Below are 12,880 nucleotides of genomic sequence, written 5' to 3'. Positions count from 1 at the left end.
AGAAGTGGGTGACACAAATAACCCCGTGCAGATTGGAAGGAGAGGCTGAGCATTCCCATGGGACGCAGCACAATGCCCTTGGATGTCAACTTCTCTTCCTGAGGCCGAGAGGCCTCCCCCAACAAAAGTGCCATTGTGTAGGTGAGGTAAAACCAGAAGAGCTCTATTGAAAAGAACAAATCCCAGGGTAGAAAAGGCTGTGCTGCTTTGTGAGGAAGCCTTTACAGCTCTGCGAGGCTGTAAAGCCTCCGGCAGCACCAGCAATCCCTCTCCCCAGCTCCTGTCTCCGATCCCAGGGAGCAAAGACAACCCCAGAGCCCTGTCATCAGGGTCCAGCAGAGTGAGGCTGGTTCAAAGAAACCACAACAGCAATGAAGAGTCCTGGTGACATTGGGGTCACTGCGCCTCGCCAACACACACAGCTGGAAATGCAGTGAGCAGCTTTGGGAGTGGGACTCGGCAAACCCGGGATTTATGGGGTAAGGCTTCATAGCGGCAGGCAGGGTATTCCTCAAGCAGACAGCACGGAAAACCTTGTCCCAGGAACAAGATTATACCATAGGCTTCAAGTTGGTTTAATCCCTTCAAACAGCTGAGTATTTCCCCTTCTATTTTACCAGGTATTGATGCCGTCCCTCTGTTTATGACCTTAACATGCTTCCATCTATGTAAGCAGAGTGTTGCTTTTTGGATGTGGCACCACCACAATCCGCAGCAGCCAAACGCATCTGAACACCTGAAAGCCTCAAATCTCCCACAAACCCCATGTCTGCATCAACTCCAAATCACTTAACAAAACACGAGCACTGAGCATCACAAACTGTGGCTATGGGGGCTTTAACTGATCACTGATCACCTCCTGTCGGTCCTCCTCAAGAATAAATCATGGAATCCCAGACTGGTTCAGATTGGAAGGGACCTTAAAGCTCATCCAGTTCCAACCCCTGCCACGGGCAGGGACACCTTCCAGTAGAGCAGCTTGCTCCAAGCCCCATCCAACCTGGCCTTGAACACTGCCACGGATGGAGCAGCCATCCCCCGAATGCGGGTCTCATCCTGACTTGGGGCAATGTCAAAGCTGGAGTTGATAGGTCTGAGACGGATGCTTTTACAGCAGTCAAATAAAGAGACAAATGAAGCAATGAGTAATACACAGGTGTTCAGTTACAGACTGCACACAGTTCTTCACGGAGGATCTTATTCCACATAATGAAAAACGAGTCCAATGGAGAAAAATGCAGTCCAGCACTGCAGAAATCCCACTAATGCTGGTGACCAGGACAGCAAGTGACTTTTGGGTGTCACCTTGGTTGGTCAATGCAGGAAAAGGTGCAAGGGATGCACCTCCGGGATGCACAGAGGGACTTTGCTTGGATCACGAACCAGAAAGGAGAGCTGAGTTCTAAACCACAATAAATCTGTTCTGCCTTTAAGCCACTCGGTGCAGGGTAAAATAATCCCCTTGTTTTCCGCAGCAGTGTCCAGAACACTGCCATAGAGCAGGTTCCATAGCCAGAAATTCCCTGATCCACAGCCTGTGCACAAGTTTGCACTGTGCCTTGGTTAAACAGTTGCCTGCACTGCTCTCCTCTGAATCACTGCCTGCTCCGTAGGAGAGCTTCTCAGGCTAAAGCGACTCCAGAGCTTTATACCTACGCAGGAATGATTCACTGGTAGGAGTTCAGCCTCTCCTGGGTGGGGAAGAAAAGGAGAACATCAAGACAACCCGAGCAGTCATCTCTTTGCTGACAGGTTAATGAAAAGCAGATCAAAAAAGCCAGCAGGTGTCTGATAAAGGACAAGCTGCCCTGCCAACAAACAGCAAGCAAAGGGGAAATGCTTTCTGACCCCCAAGCTAGCAACACCAATGACGTGGGGATATGATACATCTGAACCATTCACAGCTTGTGTCTCCACGTGAGGGGCTCAGCAAAGGTCCTAGAAGTAAATTCAGATACAGCAGCATTCCTACAGGGCAGTTTTAAATGGTTGCTGTAGTCAGAGACACGAGCTACCAACTGCAAGGCAAACAAAACTCAACACAAATCCTAATGTTCATCCATACTACTTTCCACTTGGGATTTAACCACTGTAAGCCAAGAAACAGAGGCTTTCCTAGAAGAACCAAGGGCTGCTTTTCCTCAGGTCTGGATAAATCACAGGGCCTGAACCAGCAACAAGAAGTTCTCCATCTCCATAGTGAGACTGGCTGCAAAACACCCCTCACCTGAGGCTGGGCTCCTCGTGAAGCTTTGCTGGCACGACAATGTCTATTAGGAGTGAGAAGAAATCTCACACCCGGGGCTGACATAACTACACTGGACAACGTCTCTATGTGGTGGGAAGGGAAAGGAATGTTGATGCCAGGTAGTTTATTGTGGGTTTGGGCAGCTGCCATAGTCTGTACCCCCCTGAGGAGCACTGATCCATCAAACCATGCTGCATGTTACACCACCAAGCTTCTGTAGTAGAAGTGAGGCTTGAGATTCCCCTGGCTCTGATAAAACCCATCAAATAACAATTACTTCATTAAAAGCAGGGCAGTGCCCAGACTGAAAAGGCACTTTGGGATATACTTTATGAAGCTTGCTCATGGAGAAATGTGCCAGCATCTGCTTCAAGGCACTTGCATGGCTCTTGCTGGCCATGATATGTCCTTCGTGGGTTAGGAATGTACCTAAAGGGGCTGACAAGAAACCTGGAGAGGGGCTTTGGACAAGGGCCTGTAGGGCCAGGCCAAGGGGAATGGCTTTAACCTGCCAGAGGGGAGACTGAGATGAGCTCTTAGGCAGAAGCTCTTCCCTGTGAGGGTGCTGAGGCACTGGCACAGGGTGCCCAGAGAAGCTGTGGCTGCCCCATCCCTGGCAGTGTTCAAGGCCAGGTTGGACCCAGGGGCTTGGAGCAAGCTGCTCTAGTGGAAGGGGTCCCTGCCCGTGGAACTGGATGAGCTTTAAGGTCCCTTCCAATCCAAATCATTCCACGATTCCCTGAAAAGAGCACTGTCTCCTCACTCCTTGGCTTTGAATCCTGGCAAACAAAGAGGAGAAGCCTTTTAATAACTGAAGCTTTCCTGTGCCCCCCCCAGATAATCTTGTGCTTGCATTTTCCTCCCCTTTTCAGTATGAAAAACCCCATGAAACAAAGGCTCCCAGACCAAAACACATTTCAAGTCTTGCACACTGACAGTGCAAGGTAAGTGCTTGCTTGGTGCCCATCCAGCGCATGGTCCTGCATTTTGGACAGGATAATGGCACCTTCCCATAGCACACTTTGCCAAGGGAAACCAAACCCATGCTAAACAAACACAGAACACCTGCTTTATCTCCTGTTGCTATCACTAATAGGATGGATTGGAACCTGACAACAGAGCACTTTCTAACACAGGGTTAGTAAACTTTGACTTTGAAAGAACATCTTGGAGGGTGTGCGCTGCCCCAGCACACGACCACCTTTATTTCTCTTATGCTGGGTTTCTCTTATTATCAGCAGTGATTTTACAGACCCCAGGTCCCAGCCGTGTGAGGAGAGCGTGGTGCTAAGGTCAGGCACATGAGCACATGTAGCTGCACAGCTGAAAAGGTACAAGCAACCTGTGATACCCAGTCACAACATCAAAGCTGGGAAAAGGCATGGGGATGGCATAGAAGAAGCTACAGGTAGGTATTACAGACCAAAAACCAAATCCCTCCTCTCTGAAGAGAGATGTGCAGCAAGTCAAGCTATCATCTTTCCAGGCTATTAGGCCTTCAGGATCCATCCTCCTCTAATATTAAACAGGGGGAGAAAGCAGCAACAGACTCTATTGAGGAAGAGGAACCAGGAGATGAGAAGCCAGGGTTGGTTTGCCACTATTTCCCCGTGCTCCTGATGCTGCAGACACTCAGAAGTACACTTGATTGTGAAAGTGGACTGAGTTCAACTGGCTCCCCACACAGCATCTTCTCAAAACCTCAGTAAATATCCATTGCTTCACACTCGGAGAGACAAGCTCTGTGGACCCACATCTTCCTGAAGAGAAGTTACATGAAGCCAAGAACTGAGTCACATCTCCCAGTTCTCTGTCATGTTCCTTAGCAACAAGACATTTTCCTCCCTTCCTCCTGCCACAGCACATTCTATTTTGGAAGCTTATTTATACAGCCCTAAAATCCCAACCAGAATCTGGAACCATGCACCACCGAGCACCATCCTTCAGTCCTCGAATAGGAGGCTGGGTTTGAAGAAGGACCGACCAACACCACATCCATAATTGCACTCCTCTTTGCACTAGACTCCCTCACTGGTCATAAAGGTTTTCAGGAGGAGAATCACAAATAACTTTCATAAATGTGTGCTTACTGATTTACTCGATAAAGAGAAGTAAAAATGCTCTTTGATGCTGCAGCGCTTACCTCGTGCCAGGCTGACATCAGTTAAAGCTGGCCTTTGTGTTGCAAGTAATCATGAAATAGGTTAAAGGGGATTGATATAAGTGCCATTAGGTAAAAACCATTCCAATTAACTATGATGGCAAGAAGCAGCACAGATTTCCAGCTATCACCATGCACATGGAGAGCAAAGCAGTAAGCGATGGTGCTGTTCTTACAAAGTCTAGTAGCAAAGAAGCCACGTTCATCCTTGCATCTGCTCAAGCTTCTGGAACCATGCTTTGGGCTGGAGCAATCATCTCCTCAGAAGAGCAGCACTCCCTCATCCCTGCCAACATCAGCCTTTGGCCCAAGCTGGAGAACTGGCTTATTTTGGTTAGCTGGAGACGGACCAGCTTTGGCAACTCACTCGGTGCTTTTTCATGCAGAGCCTCTGTCAGGTTCTGCTTCAGCTGGGTCTAATCAGTCCCCCTCCTCAACTGCTTCTCACCAGCAGCACCGATTCCTTTCAGCACCATTGATTTAACTCAAAGCACCCATCGGTAAGGATGCGCACAAGGAGCATCTACAGCCTGAAGTGAGTGGAGAAAGTTTCTTTATGTCAACGCAGACAAAAAACAGGTACTATTTACAATGGCAAAACTTCTTTCCATGCTCCTCATTGCCAAATTTGCTGAGTATTTATAAGGGGATAAGAATGCTAACCACGAGGTGAGTTAGATATGTCATGTACATACAGCTAGGGAAGTCTGATACCAAGTAATACCATCAGATAACACAACCTGCCCTCCTAAACAAACAGACCATGGGACATCTCTGCACTAATTCCCTGCAGTGCACCTACCCTGATGGAAGCAGTCTATGGAGAGGAGATGGAAATCAGTCAGCCGAAGGCTAACTGGGAAAGGAAAGAGGTTCCAAAGGGACCTGACAAGTTCACTCTAGTAATTCTATGAACATGTTTGAATCCTATCTGGGACAAAAAAGCAGCGCTGACTGCAGTCCTGGTGATGCAGCAGGGATGGGCTTCAGGTAGGGGACACAAGGAGCTGAGGGGAAGTGAGGAAATTATACTAGATGGGGAAGAAGTTATCAGAGGCCAACACTGGGATAGAGAGTAGAGACGAGGGTGTGCAGCACACAAGGCAGCAGCATCAGCAGCTCAAATGACACGGTGGTCACAGAGCCAGCAGCAGGACTGGGAGACAAGGGAGCAAACTGGGAAATGCAGACCTAGGAGGAAATAGGCAAGACCCTTGGAATGTCTTTCTCACTCACACTGTGTACTGCAATCGTGTATTAGGTACTCTACAGACACTTGTAAATAAGGAAGAGAGGAGAGAAAACCCAAGAACCACGTTGCCACCTAACCCATAAGGTGACTGCCTCAGCAGCTGCCAGTGATGAACATGCCACACGTTCTCTGTTGGTGATTACTTTGAGCTGCTGGATAGGATCCTATGATTCTAACTTCACAGGTGTAGTTTCTTGCTGCCTGACCCCAGCCTCCTTCTCATACAATCCACACCAAACATTCATTGTCCTGTCTACAGTGGCCATGGCTCTAGAGGAGTCCGAAACCTCAAAGCTAACTGCCTTTTTGCCCTGCCTTATTCAAACCCCATGCTGCGTGCAGTATCCTTCCCTGCTCAAAAGCTTTACAACAGCCTGAGTGACGCTGCTGAGCCTCACCCACACCATTTCCACTTCTGCTACCATCAGTATAGGAGAGTTTCCAAGAGGTTGACAGTAACCCAAGCCAACCCCGGATGACATCGAGTGCTTTGGACACACACACGCAGCCTGGAGCCTTCACTAGTCACTCAAACACAACGCTTCAGCCCCGTCCTGCCATCAGCTGAACCAGGATAACCAGAGTGACTGCGGCAGGCCAGTTACTCCAGTTTTGCATGGCAGCACGCTCCAGCTCGGGTGGTGGGAGGAGGCGAGTGATGAGAAGAGATCTGACATGAATCAACAGCCAACACAAGCTGAATAATGAGGAGTTTGGCAGATGGAGCCCGATCCTGGAGCGAGAGGGTGTCTGCTCTTACGCAAGGCTCCGGAAAGCCACTTTACATCCCACCAGGAAGGGAGATGAGCAATCCAGCTGGAATAAGGAGGAGGCTCGGGTCAAAGCACGCTACCTGCCTTCTCTTAAGCCACACGGTGCAGCCATTACCTCAACCTTCGGTATGGGCTCCTCTGAAGTATGTGGCACTCCCAGTAGGACAAGTAGCGCTGCTGCTGCTCCTCTCTCAATCCCTTCACTCCCAGATGATGCTGATCTCCATTTTCAGTAGCCAGAGGGCAGCTGTTTACAGCCCAGACCAGTTACTTGCAAATCACAGTGACCTCCTCTTCCAAGATTGGTATCGTTCTGGTTCTTTGCAGTCACAATCCTGACTTCCTGAGTGATTTATACGTTAGCTATTAACACCTGCACGAGACCATTCTGCCTCTGGAAGCACAACTGCATGCACCTGGAGTGGAAACTATTGAAGACAACAGGCGTGAGCCTCGTCCACACTGCAGTCACCTTAAGCAGCACCAGCAGGAATCAGTAGCTTTAAAGAGGATGAAAACGGCATCTTCCCGTACATCCTCCTTACGCAGCTAAAGAAGGATACAAAAGCTTTATGGGAAAAGAAAATTGGGCCCAATCTGTTTGGGGATTTGAAATCTGCTTTCTCAGACTTAGGAATGCAGATATTACGTTGCTTCGCCTGCTTTATTCTCTTCCTTTATCTCACCAGCAAGAGCTTTGATTCCAAATCAGGCTCTTTTACCATTGCTATGTGGTGCCCAGAACAAAGGAGGTCAGGGAAGAGTGAAAAGGGGAGGCCTCCTGCCTTCTCTGTCATAAAGAATGAGCTCCTGCCTTTCAAACCGTTCAGCCTTTCAAACAGACCCGAGCTTCTAGGAGGTTTTGTGATCCAATGGGAACAGACAAGGCATGGTGACAGGAAGCCCCCTTCTCCCAAACAACAGAAGGAGGAATAGGAACGCCTCGGAATGCATCCTCTGTCCTCCGAGTACCAGTGCGGGGCGGGGGATAAAGCGATATGCAAAAAGCCATTGCAATCGAGATTCCAGCCGTTCCCATCTGCCAGCTGGGTATAAACGGGAGCAGGGAGCCCTGCTCTCGCAGGGACATGCAAGCTGGAATCCCTTCTCCCTCGGCTGGGAATCCTCACACAACCCATCCCCTGCAGGAGGCTCCCTTTACCGGCTCCGGCTTGCCGCACACCCCGAAGCAAGTCCCATAAACCACTTTACAACTACGCACGGAGCGAGGAGAAAGGCGCAATCGAAACCGGGGTAAATCAGCATGGGGAGGGGAAGGGGGGAAGTACACGGCGTTTACTCCATCAGCCTTCGGTTGAAGGAGAACCCAATGCCCAGGGGGTCCCAAGGACCAAACCGCCTCTTTCCCCCCCCCCCCCCCAACCATGCACCCGCACATTCAATAGGCACGAAGCAACAAGTGGCCGCAGGAGCCCGAGCTCTCACCCGGTTGGGGGGGGGGGGGATGGAGATCAGGAGGCCGCTCTTACCGTCAGCCGCTCGGCCGAGGGGGGGCTGCGGTCCCTGCACCGAGGGCTGCAGCCGCGGACGGCTCGGTTCGGTTCGGTTCTGCCCGGCGGTGCGGAGCGGTGCGCTGGGCGCTCACCGCCTCTGCGGCTCTGCCAAGCTCCTCCCCGGCCGAGCCGGCCCCGCCGCCCGGCTCCACCTCCCGCAGGTGCCTCCCTCCACGCCGGCTCCAGAGCCGGGCCGCTTCTCGGCTTCCTCATGGGGCCGGGAGGGCAAACACGGCGCTGGTTCCCCTCAGCATCACCCCCGTCAGCCGCTGCTGTGGGCATGGATCACCCTCTTCCCTCACCCATCAACCAGCAGTCTGCGGCCGCACTGATCGGATCCAACAGAACCCCCCACCTCGGTCAGTTGAAAGCTCCAGGAGTTCAGCTGTTAAAACCAAAGGCAAAGGACACAGCTCACTGCACGGTGACCTGTTACAGCCCTGCTCCATCCCCGTCCCCATCCCCAGCACACCGTGCTCCGGGGCAGCAAGCAGACCCCGCCAAGCTGGTCACCGGGCTCAGGAAACCCTGCCTGCCTTACCCACGTGTATTCCATGCTTGAGGGCTAAATACAGCTGCTGCTGTGGAGGGTACGACGCCTTTCTTCTGCTGCCCAAAGCAAAGGGGTTATTCTCAGACTTGTTTGTTGTCCCAAATACTGCCCCTTCTCCAGCTGCTCATTACACCGGGATTTATTACCGGTAGTGCTGTGCTTGGGCAACGAGCACGCTACTGCATCACTTCTCTCCTTAGCAGCCACGCACGACTCCTAAATGCAACCCCTTCTTCCTGCTACAAACACCCGTGCCAGGAACGTTCCTCCTCTCAACCCTATGGATAAAAGGTGGTGATATCCCAACACAAAGAGGGAATGAACAGCACAGATCGACACGCGAAAGACCCAGACAACAAATTCAGAGGTAGAAAAACCTTTGAGCACTGCTTGCATGATGATCAGCAGTGCTTGAGGAGCTACCCTACTATACCTGCTGGACAATGGCATACCTATCCCCACCTGCGCTTTGCTTCCTCTAAACACTTCATGCTTGTTTCCAAAACATCCTTCTTTAGGGAATGAAACCTGAGCAACCAGAGATGGGGCTCTTCCACACCTGGAAATGGCAGCTCTGCCTTTGGCGCAGCACTGCATCCCACTGAGGAGCGTGTGTACATCACCACAGGGACCCGACTCCTCTGCCTGGGGAGTTTGAAGCTATCCTGCAGCAGTTAGTTCAGTACTGGGAAGGCAGAGAGCCCAAACCTTTTATTAATATAGCCTGGTTTTGCAGATTCAACCGCTGCAGGAAGCTTCAACCCATTATTAGAAGTGAGGCAGCCGGTATTTTTCAGTGCTGAGCCTTACTCAGCTCGATCTGTCATCGAATCCCAGACTGGTTTGGGTTGGAAAGGACCTTAAGATCATCCACTTCCAAGCCCCTGCCATGGGCAGGGAGGCCTCACACTGGACCATGTCACCCATGGCTCTGTCCAACCTGGCATCCTGCACTCAAACCACACAAAAAGACCCCCCCCCCTTTAAATAAAGGGGTTTGGGGAAGAAACCAGGATTATAGATGAAAGCAGGCTCAGAGATTGAAGAAACCCCAACAGAACAGCACACCATGCAATAGACCGCCCTAGGACACCATCAAAGTGATTTGATTCGATTCACAGAGCTCACAGAAGCCAGGCTGGACAGAAAGGAATCACCTTGTCACAGGGTACCTGGACAGTCGGGTGGTGACTTGTTCTTACGGTGGCCATGGTTTGCCATGGCTGTCCAGGTCTACAAGTGCCAAACAGTGCATTTACAAAGGCAAAACCAGAGTCAGGACTGAGGTGATGCACAGCCAAGCAGGTAATAGAGGCCTTTTACTTGCCTTCCCTTAAGCAAAAGCAGTTCCCATGAGAACAAGACAAAGAATTAGCAGCAAGCTTCCCACTGCAGTCACAGGATTAAACGCTGAAGAAGAATGAGCACGGCACTGAGACCAGCTCCTGAATGAAATCCGGCAGATGAAACTTCAGATCACCAAAGCCTTGTGCATTAATCACAGAGCCAGGCTGACTCACGGGCTAGCAAAGCGAGTCCTAGAATCCACAGGAATGCCCTTTGCAGGTATTGAATCCACTACCAGGGAGAGGGGAAGAAAAGGAGGGAGGACAGAGAAGGATGGAGAGGCAGAGAGGGGCAGGGATGCTCTTGCCTTGCTGCTGGAGGAGATCCATTTCTACATGTCCCCAGTAGACACCGTAGCTGTGCCCAGTCCAAGACCCTCTGAGAAAGCCAAACACAGGGGTTTGCCAGTGTGGGCTTTTCACAAGGGCAGGTAGGGCCAGGCCTAGAGGAAATGGCTTTCAAGCTGTGGCTGCCCCATCCCTGGCAGTGCTCAAGGCCAGGTTGGACACAGAGGCTTGGAGCAAGCTGCTCTAGTGGAAGGTGTCCCTGCCCGTGGCAGAGGCTGGAGCTGGATGAGCTTTAAGGTCCCTTCCAACCCAACCCAGTTTGGGATTCCATGAGAATGCTTTTAAGCCACAGCCTGGCTCCCACACTGATTTGCAGGATTATTCAGGAGGAAAGCAGAGGGAAAACAGAGCAGAACAAACCACCTTTCCCCATGATTTCCAAGCTCTTAGCATAACTGTGGAGCTGTGCTCAAGCCAACTATTATTAGAGTTAGGTCCTATTTCGACAGAGCTTGTGTGAAAGGGAAAAAACCCATCTAGTTTAAAAATACCAACCCCTCCAACCTGAATAAGTGAAGAGCAGGCAGAGTGAGAAAGCAGCGCAGAACATGTGAAAAGCAAGCTGGCCTTCATAGCACATCAGTGCCTCGAACACCCCTGTGCTCAGCCACCCTTTACCACTTTGCTTCCCATCCTGTGCTGGTGGACTCTCCCCCAAAACTCTGCAGAGAGGTGAGGCATGAAGGATTCCATAAGGGGAAGATGAATATAGCTCTTTCTTACCTCCACAATTCAGGGAGCTATGTAATTGTTTCTGAACTCATGCATACAGAGCCATACACCACGCTTTCTTTTCCAAGTATAATTCCTCCAGGAAGCATGGCCAAGATTTGCCATGCAATTACCTCTAAAAACACATGAAGCCTGAAGCCCATGGGTTCAGCTTCTTCAGAAAGCCTCAGTGGGGAGAGTGACCCTTGAGGAGCCTCCAAGTGGTTTCTGATGCTGTGGTTACACCAGTAGTGCCTCCCAGTGGAGATGCAGGATGTGCTGATGGAGATGCTTCCCAACCGGCAGAGCTCTGCCACAACCCAAGCTAGCAAAGGGACTCTTCTGGCTGTGCCTACACCGCAACTGGGTCCTTAGGGGGGGTATTTTTGGCTGTACCAGCTCTGGTGTGACGTTTTCCATAACCACAGCTGGGCGAGTGCAAACCTGGCCTGGGTGTTCACCACTTGGTCCTGTACAAAGCAGCCCACAATCGCCTTGTTCAGTTTGCGCTTGTGCAAGGCAATGCTCATGTGCAATAACTACTTTGCACACCTGAGCACTTCCTGAAATGAGGAATCTCCTCTTCATCACTGCAGATGCCCTTTAGGTTTAGTCCAGACTCTCTCCTGGTCTTCCCCAAACTATGGATCTCCTGCCCTGCCAAGCTTCCTCTGCCTCTGACCCTGGACCCATCAGTAATCCCCAAATCCAGGAAACTCCAGACTTTCCCATCCAAGCTTCTTGAAGAAAACATCAACCAATTTACTCTCAAACACCTGATAACCATCCAGACGTGTTTCCATAGCACCTAGGAAGTGTTCCAAAAATACCTCATCCGTTCACACTGCCAATGCTGCGTTGGCTGCAAACACCACCGACAACTCCAGAGTCTGTGGGTAAGAACCACAACCATGGTGCTTAAAAGCCCTGCCAAAATGAAGGCTTGGTTCTCCCTCCTGCTGTCAGTGCAGAAAACATCTGCATTGGTAAAGGATTAAAGGATTAAGAAGGAGACAAAAAATACATTGACTTCCTAATGCTGTGTATCCTTAGGAACTGCTTTGAAATACTTCAAATTCCTGCTCGTCCCTCACTTATACCAAGATTTATTGGCTTTATTTAGGTGGTCAGGAAGAGTATTTCAGATATGCTGCTGAAGGCTGAATCCAAAAGCAAGCTGCACAGAAAAACATGTTCTTATAGTCAGAGGTTGCTCCAAGCCCCTCTGTCCAACCTGGCCTTGAACACTGCAAGGGATGGGGCAGCCAGAGCTTCTCTGGGCACCCTGATTTTGTAGGACCCAGGGCAGCACATACACTGCTGCAGTTGGGATGCTCACCATACCTACCCATGCCTCCGTGCCTGGTGAACACAGTATCTGTCATTTAGAGTTTCAATCACTTATGTGTTCCCAGCACACAGGCTCGAGGGAACTCATACTTCTCCAGCAGAATCACAGATCTGATGGTGTGACTTGCAGAGAGGACCAGATGCATCCTGTATATAGCAGCATTTCCACAGATCAGCCCACGGTCCTTGTCCCTTTCTAGCTCAGCCAAAAAATGGGAAGGAGGGAAAAAAGCAGGGGGAAGAATCACTTTAAAGAAAGGAGGGAGAGCAAAGAGAAAGGAAGACTCCAAGGAAATGAAGAACCAAGAGGAAAACACTGCTGCTGTTCCGACTGGTACAATTCTGTGCATGAATTTGAGGACCTAAAAAGACTAAAACCACTGCAACGGAACATGTTAGAGTTGTGTTCAGTCACTGCAATAAATCCCCTTCTACAACCAGGTAATTACTGGAGCAATTCAGGTTAAATAAGCACTTTCTCAGCATTTCTTGCACCGAAAGCAAGAAGCAATGCAACGTAATTATGGAAGATGAAGGCTGGCATTCCTAATGTATCCAAGATGCGATGAAACGTAAACCCAGCATCGTGGACAGCAGGACCCGAGGGAGTGCTGGCTGGCTGGC

At 50.4% G+C, this 12,880-nt stretch overlaps 1 protein-coding gene across 4 annotated transcripts in view; it reads right to left on the bottom strand.

Moving 5' to 3' along the window:
* ARHGAP32 (Rho GTPase activating protein 32) overlaps positions 1-12,880 on the bottom strand; it is a 172,796-nt gene that overhangs the window by 22,495 nt on the left and 137,421 nt on the right. The window lies entirely within an intron of this gene.

Source organism: Pezoporus wallicus, unplaced genomic scaffold, assembly GCF_028554395.1.
Source record: "Pezoporus wallicus isolate ANWC-B61680 ecotype Strahan unplaced genomic scaffold, APGP_CSIRO_Pwel_v1 contig_11829, whole genome shotgun sequence".
Classification (NCBI taxonomy): Eukaryota; Metazoa; Chordata; class Aves; order Psittaciformes; family Psittacidae; genus Pezoporus; species Pezoporus wallicus.
Note: the sequence above shows the minus strand (reverse complement) of the source record. Positions and strands in the feature narration are given on the sequence as shown.